The following is a 14,459-nucleotide window of genomic DNA, read 5'->3' as shown; positions in this document are numbered from 1 at the left end:
CTAAACTTATTGAACAACCTAGTACTAGTATTGATATTCATGGAAATACTGAAGTTTATCTGATATTTACTCATGAGGTGGCGCTGGACCCCAGCCACGTGGAGTTTAATTAAATTGGATTCTTGGACAACTGAATCTGTTGGTTGGTCGTTTAAATGTATTAATTGTGTATTTTTAAATATAATATTAATATAAAACCCAGTAGCACTGTTATTACTTTAAAGAAACCTTTAAAAATCAAAAAATTAAAAAATCTTAAAAATAAATACCTCAAGAAATTTAAAGCAAAAAGTAATCAGCTATTTTTTTGCAAAATACAAGCAATTGATCAGCAATTGAAAAACATCGCGTCTGCCCTTAAATATTAAAAAACATATTCGAGGCGTCATTTAGTACATCTTACACCATTTCAAATGATGTAGCACAAAGTGTCACAGAGTTTAAGGATCTTGGAGTATTATTCGATACACAATTTTCCTTCAATGGCCACATTAGTATTATTCTTTCAAAATCGTATTCGGTTCTAGGCTTCATCTGTCGCAATACAACTGAATTTTCTGATCCGTATACCTATAAACTGCTGTTTACGTTTCTTGTTCGTTCTCACTTAGAGTCCGCTGCGACCTACGTTACGACCAACTCTCGATTAATAGAATAGAACGCGTTCACAACATTTTTCTTAAGCAAGCATTACGTTCCCTCCGATTTGAATCGCCTTTTACATCCTATAATTTTCGGCTAAAACGAATTCATGTAGAATCTCACTTTCGTTTATTTTCAGTGTTGTTAATGGCAACGACGACTGCCCAGATCCACTTGAGCGGATAAGTTTTAATGTTCCCCAAAGAAGTCTACGAAATTTTTACCCTTTTTATGGGGAAAACTTTAAGCCTAAATTTGCGAGTAATGCGGCCATTGTGCGCGCACTTCGAGACTATAATTCATTACGTAATACCAGTCTGCTTGGTTTTGCATTATCCAGATCTAATTTGTAAAAAAATTAAATTTAGTTACTTAATATTGTAGTTATAGTGATTGCCAATATTATAGTTGCCAAATTTGGCTTGCTTTTCTTTGCATTTGTGTCTAGTCTGTAAAGTAATTTGTACTGTAGATTATTAAAATAAATAAATAAATCCTTTGTGACAGTCCCCTTGAACCTAAGTACTGGCGTAAACCGTGCATTGTTTGCCTAAATATTTCAAGATCTTTTGATCATCATAAAATACATTTAAAAAAATATTCAAACCACATATTTCAGTCTGTTTCATATATATATAGTTCAGGCTTTTTCTGCTGGGTTTTACGCATTCTCATACCTACTTGTGGATGCTAATGTACGTAGTGTGTTGTTGTTCCTATTCGAGGAGCGTTTGCTTTCTTTATTATGATGAAAAAGTACATCAAAGTTACAAAGGCGGCTCTTGAGAATATTTATAAAATATGTTGTATTATTAGTAATTGAAGCAAAGAGTAAGAGATTCAAGGTGCGTGAGGTAAACTGAAGAAAAAGTTAGATGGTTTAAAAAGTCACATTAAAGAGCGAGAGATACTGAAAATCTCGCTTTGTAGAGCGACATCTAATGCATGGATCCAACAACCTGAATCAAGGAATTACTTAGCTTTTTCTGCCAGGCGCATTTTTGTGTCTAGGCCTCCGGCATCTCGGTTCTCCTTTATATTTTGTTCAAAATGAAAGTATAACCCATATTACAAGGGCTAATAAATGGAGAATGAAGCTAACAGAAGCAAGTTTGCGCTCAAGTTTATTAATACGCAACAAATTACTTATTTGCAATCAAATACTAAGACCGGTTTGGACTTACTTGGGCGCTAGCTGAAAGCTAATGTCTGTAAAACAAAATCCTGCGCAGCATAGTAAACGCGCCATGCTATATAAGGCATCCAGCTTACTTTGCTACATCTTGACTACGCCGATGATATATGAGTATGTCTGCGGTCGCACAAATACTCACATATGCAATCAAAGATTGCAGCGGTAAGCGATTCGGCTTGAAAATCAACATTGCGAAGGCAAAGATGTTGTGCGGCAACACTGCGGATAAATGCCACTAAACTCGAAGTAGTGGATGAGCTCTGCTATCTCGGAAGTGAGATCAACCAAAATACAGTCGAATATCGAAGTGTCGCGCTGTGTTTGGACATATATCCAGGCATACGAAATTGAGGATCTTTGAATCTAATGTTAAGTCTGTTGTTCTGTATGGATGTGAGACATGGAACACAGCAATGTGTGATATACAAGCACTCCAGGTATGTATCAATCGGAGTCTTCGCAAAATTGTATGCGTTTTCGGGCTTTATACCTTTAACTGTATTTTAACACTTAAAAATAAAAAAATAAATAATTGGCGCGTACACTTCTGTTAGGTGTTTGGCCGAGCTTCTCCTCCGATTTGTGGTGTGCGTCTTGATGTTGTTCCAACACTTAGTATTAGTAAAAATAAAGGGTGATTTTTTAAGAGCTACAAGAAAGTTTTTCTAAAAAACACACGTAAAATTCAGAAAAATGCATGAAATTTTTATTTAAATCGATAGTACAGTCCATATAATTTAATGTTGGAAGATTATTTCATGCAAATGTTGACCGCGACTGCGCTTCAAATGGTCCATCCGCTTAGTCCAATTTTGGCATACTCTTTCCAATGTTACGGCCGGTATCTCACATATAAATACTTTAATGTTGTCTTCCAATGCGTTAATTGATGCAGGCTTGTCTGAATACAGGGCTTGATTGAAAAGTAATGAGCCTTATTTTTTTATTAAACCTTTTGGCTTATACAACTAATATTCTTCAAAATAGGACCCTTGAGCGTCAATACACCGCCGGTAGCGGTCCTTCCACTGCAGGAAACATTTTTTAAACTCATCCGCCGGAATCGCGTTCAATTCGGCTGTCACAGTTTTTTGGATCGCCTCCCCTTCAGCTTTCCTTTCAGGCGCGGTAACAAGAAGAAGTCCGGAGGGGACAGGTCTGGGCTGTAGGGAGGGTGGGGAAGCACCGGAATCCCATATTGGCCAACGCAGAGGTGCAGAGGAGGGCTGTGTGCGCCGGCGCATTGTCCTGATGAACAGATCGCTGTTCGTTTTCGACGTCCTCCCGGCCTTCTTTGAACGACTTGTGCCACCGTTTTACCTGGGGACTGGACAGAGATTGGTCCCCGTAAGCCTCCTTGAGTGGTCCAATGGTTTCGGTACTCGTTTTGTTTAGCTTTACGCAAAATTTGATCGAGTAACGTTGCTCCAACGATAGCTGCATTTTCGCCACTGCAAAATCCTAACACTCTTTTAAAACAGCTTTCACGCGCGGAGCGATGTTGACTGCACCGCTGTTGCCAGCGAACTGGGACCGGTTTCTAGTGGAAGGTCAAACGATCATTTTCCCCCACCAGCCGATTCGGTTGATAGCTTGGCAGACGCTCCGCGCGGGAAGGCTTATTACTTTTCAATCAAACCCTGTAGACATGGGCTTTAACATAGCCCCACGAAAAATAATCTAAAGGCGTTATATCGCACGATCTGGACGCCCAATTGACAGGTCCCGAACGTGAAATAAAATGTTCACCGAACTCGCCTCTCAACAAGTCCATTGTTACGCGTGCTGTGTGGCATGTGGTACCGTCTTGCTGAAACCACATGTTATGCAAGTCAAGCTCTTGCAATTTGGGCAAAAAAAGGTTGGATATCATTTCACGGTAGCGCTCACCATTCATAGTTACGTTACGATTTGCAGCATCTTCGAAGAAGTATGGTCCAATGATACCTCCAGCCCATAAACCGCACCAAACTGTGACCTTTTCTGGATACATTGGTAGCTCTTGCAATTGTTCTGGCTGATATTCATTCCAAAATCGACAATTCTGCTTATTTATGTACCCATTGATCCAAAAATGAGCTTCATCGCTGAACACAATTTTTCGATAAAAAAAGTGGATCTTCGGCCAACTTTCCAAGAGCCCATTCACCAAAAATTCTGCGTTGCGGTAGGTCGTTCGGCTTCAATTCTTGCACCAGCTGTATTTTGAAAGGCTTCACACCTAAATCCTTTCGCAAAATTTTCCACGTTTGTTGAGTAACAGAGGCCCAATTGCTGCGAATGGCGACGAATCTATAATTGACAGCTGCGATATTTTCTTCAGTTCGCACTCTACGTAAGCGTGTTGGTGGTTTGATGCCCAATAATGTAAATTTGGTTCTAAATTTAGTCACAATAGCTCGAATAGTCGCTTCAGTGGGTCGATTAAACTGACCATAAAATGGAAGAAGCGCGCGATAAACTTTCTTAACAGAACACGCATTTTTATAATAAAATTCAATGATTTGCAAGCGTTGTTCGTCTGTAAGACGATGCATGGTTAAATTATAGACCAAACTGAAGATGTTTGACAGTGAAACAAAACACGAAACGTGCGTCAGCTGTTTAAACCAACTGTTTAAAAAGATAATAGCAAAAAATCACCCATTATTTATTTGGAAAGGAGCTACAGCTGATCTCCGGGAGTTCCTCTCAAAATAGACGTTTTGCGGTGACTACTGTATCTCTAAACTTGATTCTCTGAAATTAAAAAACCAAACAGATTCCGTTAAAGTAATGTTAAATCTAGTAATTATTCGAAGGAATAAGCAAAATAAATTATTTGACAAAATGGTGGTTTCAAAAAAAAAAAATCGATTTTTGTCTAAAATTTCTTCCTTAAATTGTTTATAAAAACGTCCTTGTACTTTCAAGCTTTTCAAATTTGCGTGTAACTTCGAAAATATTCACCGGAACGATATTAAATTTTTTCGTTGTATTCTTAAATATATGTACATTAAGAAAAAAATCGACTTTGTGAAAATTCTAGCTGTATATAACCCTGGAAAATCGAATTGTGATCCTTAATAATACTTTTCATAGGTATCGCTCAACAATTTTCAAGTCGATTCACAAAGAGCATAAAAAGCTTTTCTACAATATTTGTAAGCTTTTGATTTCTATGAGAATCTATTAAAGGTGGTATCGGCAAATCAGCTGATTTGCTTTTTTTTTTCTTTCGCCGCGTCCATGTGGCTGTCCGCCCAGAATAAATCAAGGCGAATTCATTTTTTTTCTACTTTTTCAATACCTTGCCGTGACAATCAAACGTACAAAATATTGTTGTTGGTCTAGTGCTACCACCTTTAATGAATGCGCCTAGTTGAAAATGAAAAAATTATAGTTATTTTCGGTCTCTGGTTAAATCCCAACCTACTCTGGTATTTTAAAGTGCCAACATTTTATGGTGAAATATTTAAGCGGGTATTTCTGCACTTTATGCCCTGTGGGATATGATTAAAAATATATTTAATAAATTTATTTGCAGATATGTTTTCCCATCGTACTCAAACCACATTTTATGCACAAATTTTAGGTACCACTTCATTATTCTTATGCCAAAGTATTTACGGCTGTGCTACTGCATTCGTAGGTAAAAAATATGTATGTGTGCCCCTACATAGGTATGCATGTATGTATGTATAGGTGCAGTTGTTAATATTCCTCTAGATGCTGAAATTATGTACAACAGAAACAATTAGTACACAGCAGACGTGCGGGTGTGAATGGCTTTGTGCAGAAGGCCTGTCATAAGCGTACACAGCACCGTAAACCCGGAGGCCAACTGTCCACTTACTGTGGGCTGCCAGCTAAGAGTGTACAAGAGTATGCAGAGTGTTGAAGTGCCTCAGCAGAATTAGCATTTAAATGTGATGCTAATTAGAAATGAAAAACTACAGAAAACATGGACTGCATCGTGAAGGACGCACGACCATTAAATTGCAAAATCATCATTCGGAAAGTGGTCAGAGTGCAGCAGACAGCAGACTAATTAATTTCATGACTAAAACATAAACATAATTGCGTTTAGTAGGAAAGGTGGACAAGGATATTACATAATGAAGACAATGGAAGTTTCATTACAGGAATTACGATTTTCACTATCAGCAAGAAGAGACTACAAACCTCGCTGCTAACAAAATGGAATTATAAATTATATAATTTTGGGAGAGCATAACTTATTTCCTTTTCTTTCTACTAGTTGGTGAATTTTAAGTAAGCTAATTTCAAATTAATTATTAGAGTCTTATGACCAATATTGGGTGAATCGGACGATGATAGATAATGAAAATTGAAACTGAACACAAAGCGCCAGCAGATATGCCGGCATTCTTAGTTCGCATGTACAGTGAGTTAAATTGTTAATGGGATGGTATTAACGTGGGTAGAAATGCATAAATAACAAGCACATATCCGTTGATGTGCTGCTCTGCCATCAAGGCAACGCTTTTAATTCTAACACCCCAGGGAATACTGTATTGTTCTGTTTTTCCATCTTCTGCAAAAATAGATAAATACATTTTTTGGATTTCCTACACGCGAGCAACCGGCGCTTAACTGATAATGAAAGTAGAAATATAGGGTGATCCATATAGTGTTTTGTTTGAACATATGTTATTTTGACAGTGACAGCTGAATAAAATGAATCACTTTTACGCTTGAAACAACTTTGGAAAATATGGGCTTAAATTAGAGCAGCTCGAAAGAGACAACGATTACGCTCGGAAAAGTATTCTTTTTTGGCGAAGCCCATTTTTATCTTGGTGACTACGTTAACAACCGGCCTCGGTAGTCTAGCTTAAGTGTACTAGCCTGCCATCCCAGAGGTTGTGGGTTCGAATCACACGTAAAGCACAGTTCTCGCACTTATCCAAATTTACCTACTTTCCTGTTAAAAAAAAATCGCATTCCTCAAACCCAAAAAAAAAAAACTCATCCTTTCCATCCTTACTCCCGCGCAATAGTCAGTGCATTATTTGCATTGTGGCGACAAAAACAAGCAAAAAAAAAAGAGAAACACACAGTTACACATTGAATCAAGCCTCTGTGCAATCCTTCTGAAAGATGTGACACACAGATGGCGCTTTAAACATTTAGAAAGCGTTGTTCCTAAGCAACGACAGTCAGGCATTCTCACTATTTAAGACTGGTAGCAGCAGGCTAATCATCTACCCTTTCAGAAATCCAATAGGTTTACAAAACGCAAGACAAACTCCATGCTCCCGAAAAGAGTGAACAATGAAAAAAAATTTTAACAAACAAACCTGCTGCGTTTTGGGGGTCGGAAAACAACACCAAATGATCGAGAAGCCTATGCATCCTTAAAGAGTAACTGTTTGATGCGTATTTTTTATTTTTCTTTAAAAATGCTGTTGGCAACGTAATTCCGGTTAAAGGCGAGCGCTACGCAGGCATGACAAACAATTTTTTGTGACCGGAAATTGAACTCATGGACTAGGTGGATCTCCGGTTTGAACTGCTTGTTTCACACTAAAGCAGCAACAAGTCAGACTTGAGCGAGCGAAGGAGTTGCTTCACTTGGCCGAAAGCGGTCAATTTCCGAACATTGTGTTTTCTGACGAGAAAATTCGTAAACTCCCAAAACGATAGGGTTTATTTGACCGACCGTTCATACGAGAATTTGAGTCATCGATTGGCCACCAGGAGACAGCACCCGCCACAGGTAATGGTTTGGGCCACTGTAACCGCAGATGGGCACTCTCCAATCGTTTTTATCGAGCCTAGCGTCAAAGTAAATGGGAAATATTATCGGGAAAGAATCAGGTCAGTCCATAAGTTCGTGCATTTTTTAAAGGTGGTTTTAAAATTAATAAAAAAGATGTTTAAAGTATTTATTAATCAATAATATATTTTCCTTCATTATCTGCAATGTCTTCCCAACGTTTAGGCAAATTTTTAATTCCCTGCTAAAAAGATTTTTTATCTTTGGAGCCAAAATACGCTTCGATATTTTATTATAGCTTCTTTTGAGGAGTAGTTCTTGTTACTCATATGGGATTGAAGTCCACGAAAAAGGTGATAATCACAAGGTGCAATATCCGGAGAGTATGGTGGATGCGGCATTAGCTCTCATCCAAGCTCGTTCAGCTTTTTTTTTGTGGTGGGTGAGGCGGGTTTAAAATGCCTTCGCACTTACAGTGACCGTCGTCAACAGCTTGCCTAATGTTTGCCTTGCGGTATGAGGTCTTGCGTTGTCGTGGTAAAACAAAACTTTGCGTCTATTCACTAAAGACGGTCAATTTTTTTTAAGTGCCTCATTCAGGTTTGATAGCTAACGGGAATAATAATCAGCAGTTATCGTCTGGTTTGGGGTGAAGGCCATCTCTAGGGGTCGGTTCTGGTGTTTCATCTTTATCTAACCATCGACGTTTTCGAACAGGGTTTTTGTAAAGGACCCATTTTTCATCACCAGTAACGATACGGTTCAAAAAGCTTTCATTTTCAAACCGTTGCAGCAGCTGAGAACACACATTCACGCTCTGCTGAAGATTGGTGACGGAAAGTCTATACGGAAGCCATTTTCCCAGCTTTGAAACCTTTCCCGTCGCAACCAAGTGCCTGTGAACTGTTCCATGCGATTAATTTAACCTCTGAGCTATAATATCGACTGTCAAATTTGGCTCAGCTTCCACGAGTTCGAGCAAGGCGTCGGAGTTAAAGACCTCAGGACGACCAGCGCGCGGGGCATCCTCCACGTCGCAGTTACCAATATGCCTCTTATACGCGTTCGAAGATTCCATTTTATTTTTTAACAACACGTGCTTCTATCCGCGATTAAAATCACTTGTTGAATGCACAATATATCAAAGAAAATATAAATAGTTCTGTTATATTCCGCGAGTAATTTTTTGTATGCAAAAATCGTACAAAAGTGAAATTATGGGTAAAATACGCACGAACTTATAGACTGACCTGATATTTTGGACGTTGCTTTGAGGCCGTGGGTAGACCATGAACGCTTCAACAGGGCTCGGCACCATCTCACTAAGCTCGAGTGAACCAAGAATGCAGAAAAAACAACGTTCCGAACTACATAACGTCCATACAATCGCTCTCAAATTCAACAGACGCGAATCCGATGGATTATTTTATTGTATTATTTTCACACATTTTTAATTAGAATTGAATAAAAGTAATTTAATAAAAAATGTATAATTACATATTGCGTTTTGCACAGAACAAGAATTGGCCTGTTACTATAATACCCGCAATAAATGCGGAGTGATTTCCGCTAAGAGATGCCGTTTTAAACAATGCTACAACTAACGAAAGGATATTGGGACATTTTTCTATTATTGTTTTTGTAGATATCATCATAATCATCTTGGTTTTATAATTTTTTCGTGTTGTGTATAGAAGAAAAAAATTTGTACAGCTCGAAAGGTATTTTAACTGACATTTCTTTAAAAAAAATTCTAGAGTTTTTCAAAAAGAGAGCAGCCAAATATATTTTTTTGCCGTGCTCGGCCCATCACCTGAAGCCTCTAAACTGATTTTGATTAAAACAAAAAAAAAATGGTTTTTAGTAAATTTTAATTTATATTAGAAAATTTTTTTTCATTAAATTTTAATTTAGTAAATTTTTTTATTAAATTAAATTAAAAAATAAATTTAAATTTTTAAAAATTAAAATTTTTTTTATTAAATTTTTTTTTACTTAAGGGGGTCTTCTGGTCTCCAGCGAAAAAAAAATCGATTTTTTGTTTTTTGCATAATTTTGTTGTATGTGTATGCGAGAATACGCCACAGAAAGGATTTTTTGAAAATCGCATTTTTTCACATTTTTCTGGGCACCGAAGTGTACCCTCCTCCGGCCGTTTTCATCATAAACTTTATCTTTAAACGCGTTTCCCCGAAAATCGTGTTTTTTAAGCATTTTGGTCACACTTTTCATAGTAGTTATACTCCGATTTCAATGGTTTTGGTCTTAAAAGGTTCGGAAAACTTACCGCTAAGTTTCCCCGTGTACGATTTTTGAAATTTTTTTTCATTCCATTTTTATAACCTTTTAAGGTTCAAAAAATGAGCAAAAAAAAATTTTTTTTGCAAATTGCTGCATAACTTTTGAAAAAAATTTAAAAAAAAAAATCTGTCACGGGAAAACTTAACCAGGGCAACTCTGAAGACAACGCATATCTAATTTTTGCTTTCTGATTACCCAGGTGGAAAAACCGTGACCAAAATGGAGACCTGTTTGGAGGTGGACGTCTTCAGCGCCATTTCAAGGTCGCGGGTGTTAATTCTTTTCAAAGCCAAAACCATTTTTTAAAAGCCAAGACATGTACCTTTAAAATAAAAAAAATTTTTTTTTTAAATATTCACAGGATTTGTCACAATCAATCCCCAAAAAAACCCTTCATTTCAGGGCCTCGAGACCAGAAGACCCCCTTAAAAAAAATAAATTTAAAGTTTTAAAATTTTTTTAAAATAAATTAAATTTTTTTTAGTAAAAAAAATTTTTAACTGTTATTTTTTACTACACTTTTTTTGCTAAAAAAGAAGCAGTGACTTTTGTGAACTAAACAGACAAGTGTCAAATGAGATTGCAAAAACTATATATTTTCCGATAGGAAAATTAATTTTGCGCCACACTTTACTTTCTGTATGTAGTGAGTGTTATTTAAGTACACAGCAACAATAATCGATACTGCTTTCCAGAAGGGGGCAACCCTGTGCCCTCTTGTTATGTGCACAATTTTCGTTGAAGGTTAAGCATTTGCTAAATGAAAATGTGGTCACTCGCCACAAGGCCAGCTTTGTGGTCGAGTGTTCACCAAAGGTCAAATAGCTGCATCACTTTACCGTAAGGCCTACCTTCTTGGCTGACACAGTTGAGTTGAGCTCTAAATGTCAAGGGAGAGTAATGTAAAGTGGCATTTTGCTTTTGCAAGTATCTCTTTAAGAATATATGCACAAGCGTCGAGGTGGACTCTGCCGAAAAAAAAATCCAAATTATTTCCCACTTGCCACAGAATAAAACACTTGCAATCTATTAAGGAAGTTTGGCAAACTATTAATAGAATTAGAAAAGTGGCTGGGTGGGGATGCGACGCTGCTAAATCAAGGTTAATAGGACAACATTTTTAAATCCATGTGCATTGCTGCACTGGCTGGTTTTGTGTATTGTTACTGTATTGTTAGCTTTGTTGTTGTAAAACGCTTACGTAACAATACTTAGGAAGTTCTTAGGAAGCTTATAAACTTGTTATACTTGCATAAGTAAGCAAGCAGTGTTGCTGTTGCGATTTTTTTTTCTAGAAAAAATAGAAGATTTCGTTTTTCATCAAAGTCTTCTAAGCACTGGAAAACGCACTTAACTTCTCAAAAGTTAATTAGGGATGTAATTTAAGGCTAAATTTCGCCGATATCCATCAATCGCGTAGAGGAACAAGCTTGAATATATTACCTTCACGAATTCAGGGCAACGAACTGGCTATTGAACTAATAAATGGTGGATGTACGGCTAACTGAAGGGACCATCGGGAGCAACCACACCGCCTGCAAAAAATTTTACTGAAGTCCCTATTTAGCTGAAAAGGAAGGAGCTACGTATGCTGCCTGAGTATATCACAGGCCACAACCCATGAGGTACCACATGTGAGGTACCATGTGAGGTACCATGAGGAGTGTGAGAACAACATCCTCGCCTGAAAGGTTAGGTTACGTTAGGTTGACCTGGCTAGCTGAAAGCCATCACATAGACTTAGTGGTACCAGATGGGGCTTGATCCTTACGTTTCCTTGTAGTAGGCTTCTTGTAATAAGCCTGCGTCTTTTGCGAGTTTAAGTAAGCTCTGAAGCTCTAACCCCGAGAGACATTCTAACCTCTCATATTGTAGAACTCCTAAACATTTCATTCGTGTTGTAGCTAATGCAGGAAAAACTAAGTGCAAAAAAACTAAGTGAAATCCCTATTAAGCTTAAGCAAACACGGAGTTTTCTGCGAGGAGCTCCCTATCAAGTTCAAATTTAGACATGCTGACGACTTTAGTCTTTTCCAAGCCTATTAAGGAAGCAGTGGATTGGTTGCTTACTTCTGTAATTACTGTAAAGGACCTAAATATCTACTCCGACAGCTAAGCGGCAATTAGGCTCGATGCTTGGATGTTTGAAAATAGTCGGGTAATGTTTGACTTCTCTCTCGATTGCATCTGAATACTTCGACACTAGGCGCATTTGGACTCCCGCTTACAGCGGCATAGAGGCAAACTGCTGGGCTGATGGGCTGGTTTGCCTAGGGGACTCTGGATTTCATCGCAAAATGATTGGGTTGGGGATTCCTTGCGAACCTGTGTTCTACTCCTGCAAAGATGGGCCTCGCATCAACTAAGCGAGCGTTGGACTAGTGCGAAAACATGCAAAGTCGCGAGATCCTTCTGGCAACGGGTAGATTGGGGGCACTCGAGGGAACTTCTAAGGCTAACAAAGCCGTAGCTCTCGAATTTGGTAGGTATCCTTGTCGGACATTATCCGTTAGGAGTCCATGGGGTCAAACTTGGGTTTGCCTCAAGTCCTTTCTATAGAAGTTGTTTAGAGAACGAGGTGGAATAATCTCAATACCTTCTTCTCATCTGCTCTGCTCTTGTCGGCTATCACATTATCGTTACACCGCCGGATATTTCAGGTTTAAATATTACACATCTGGTGAAATTCAACAGTAGATCGAAGCGGTTAATACGAACGTAATTAGCCAATGTTGGTCGCCATCGTCTAAATCAAAGCCCTTCTTCCTTTTTCCATTTGTGGACGAATTTTGGTTATTTGTTCAAGTGCGCCACTCCCAAGGGCAACCATTTGTCCTAACCTAACCTAACCTAACCCTATTAGGCTGAAAAAGAAACAGCAGCGATTCTGGGCTAAGTTGATCACGGGAACAATTTTCCGGCCAATATATGGCTATCATGGGCATCCTCTGCGACTTAATAAGTATTTACTGCCGAGGGGAAAATAACAATACAGAGTAGTACTTTCAGTATTTCTATAACTAGACTGAGGAGATGCATTTTCATCTCAGGTGTATTGGGAATAATTCAGCTCTTTTCTCCACCCCTTCTGTCTCTTCAGTTCTCTCAGACTCCTTAAGAGGTTGTTTAATTTTGAAGCGGAGCTAATTTCAATAATATCCCCTCCTGTCTTCCCGGTTTTCTATCCGTACTACCTGGCTTAGCTGTCGAATGCAATGAGCATCTATGCTTGAGTGTTAGGAGTTTCAATTCTGATCACTCGGCCTACGAAAATCCGCCCATCTAATATAAAGAAATGTGCGAGCGTCATAGCTGAGTGATTCTGTGCTTGATTACGGGTCAACTGGTTCCGTCCTCGATGCCCATTGAGAGCATGAAATACTAAACGAAAGAAAAAAAAATGTTTCTATTAACGAGAACACAACCTTTCTTTGTTAAAGAAGCGATGAACTTTGTTGTGGAAAACAGATGGAGAGGCAAATCTGTATGTGTCTGTAGCGACAGCAAAGCTGCGCTCATGGCCGTAGACAGCCCTTCAACCATTTCAAGGGAGGTCGAGTACTGTAAGTCGAGGTAAAACTATGTCGCCAGACATAATATCTTGATTTTAACATGGACACGTGGGTATTGCGGGTAACGAGATCTCTGACTCTTCAGCTAGAATGGGCTCTGAGGTCAACTTCCTTGACCCGGAGCCCGTTCTGTCACTCCCTTCTGCAGCCATCAAAGCCACGGTTAGCAAACGGGTTACTCTAACCCACAAGCGAGCTTGGCAGGCTGAGAGAGGCTGCAGATGGACTAAAGTGATGGTACCTGTCATGTCCGATCGACTGTCGCAAACCCTTCTGTCATTAAGCAGAGGGGAGTGCAGGCGGCTGGTTGGACTGATGACGGGCCACTTTCTATGAGCAAAGTACATGGAAAAAGTGGGCATCTCAGACAGTATACTCTACCCAGCATGTGGAGAGGAGGATGAGACGGCCTTCGCTCGAATCAGGTTTGAGGTCTTTGGCATTGATGTGTTAAGAAGCGACCACCTTGCCTCCTTGGCACCACAAGATCTACTCAGTATAATGGACTTAATTGTGTCTGAGTGCTGTACTTGCTAGTCTGTCCCGACAACAACAAAAAAAAAACTTTTTGAAAAAGAGGCGGGGCATGCCTTGTTTGGAAAAGTTTTAAAGTGTCATGCTGTGTTGCGGTAAATGTGGAACAAAAGAATATGTTATATGAAAATTGATTGATCGATTCGATTGATACGATATTACCATTCCGAAGTGGCTGGGATCGAAACATCAGATGGTAAAAAAAGGGTTTTTCTAATAACCGAGTGTATTTCTGTCATGAAAAACTCCTCACCTTCTCTAATGAAAAAATCAGAAAATCAAATCGCACCCCTCAAATTGGGAACAGCTCAGCCATACATCCAATAAAGGGCATAAGCGCCAATTATTATGCATAGACTAGAGAAATCGTTTAAGCCACATCTGTGTGGTAATTTTCAAAAGAGCAAAAACGAAAACTATTTACTTCTCTACCCATTTTCGATATGTTTGTAAATACACATCTTTGATAGATTTTTTGATAATTTTTATAAAT

The sequence above is a fragment of the Anastrepha ludens genome, chromosome 6 (assembly GCF_028408465.1).
Source record: "Anastrepha ludens isolate Willacy chromosome 6, idAnaLude1.1, whole genome shotgun sequence".
Taxonomy (NCBI): Eukaryota; Metazoa; Arthropoda; class Insecta; order Diptera; family Tephritidae; genus Anastrepha; species Anastrepha ludens.
This window is presented reverse-complemented; position numbering follows the sequence as displayed.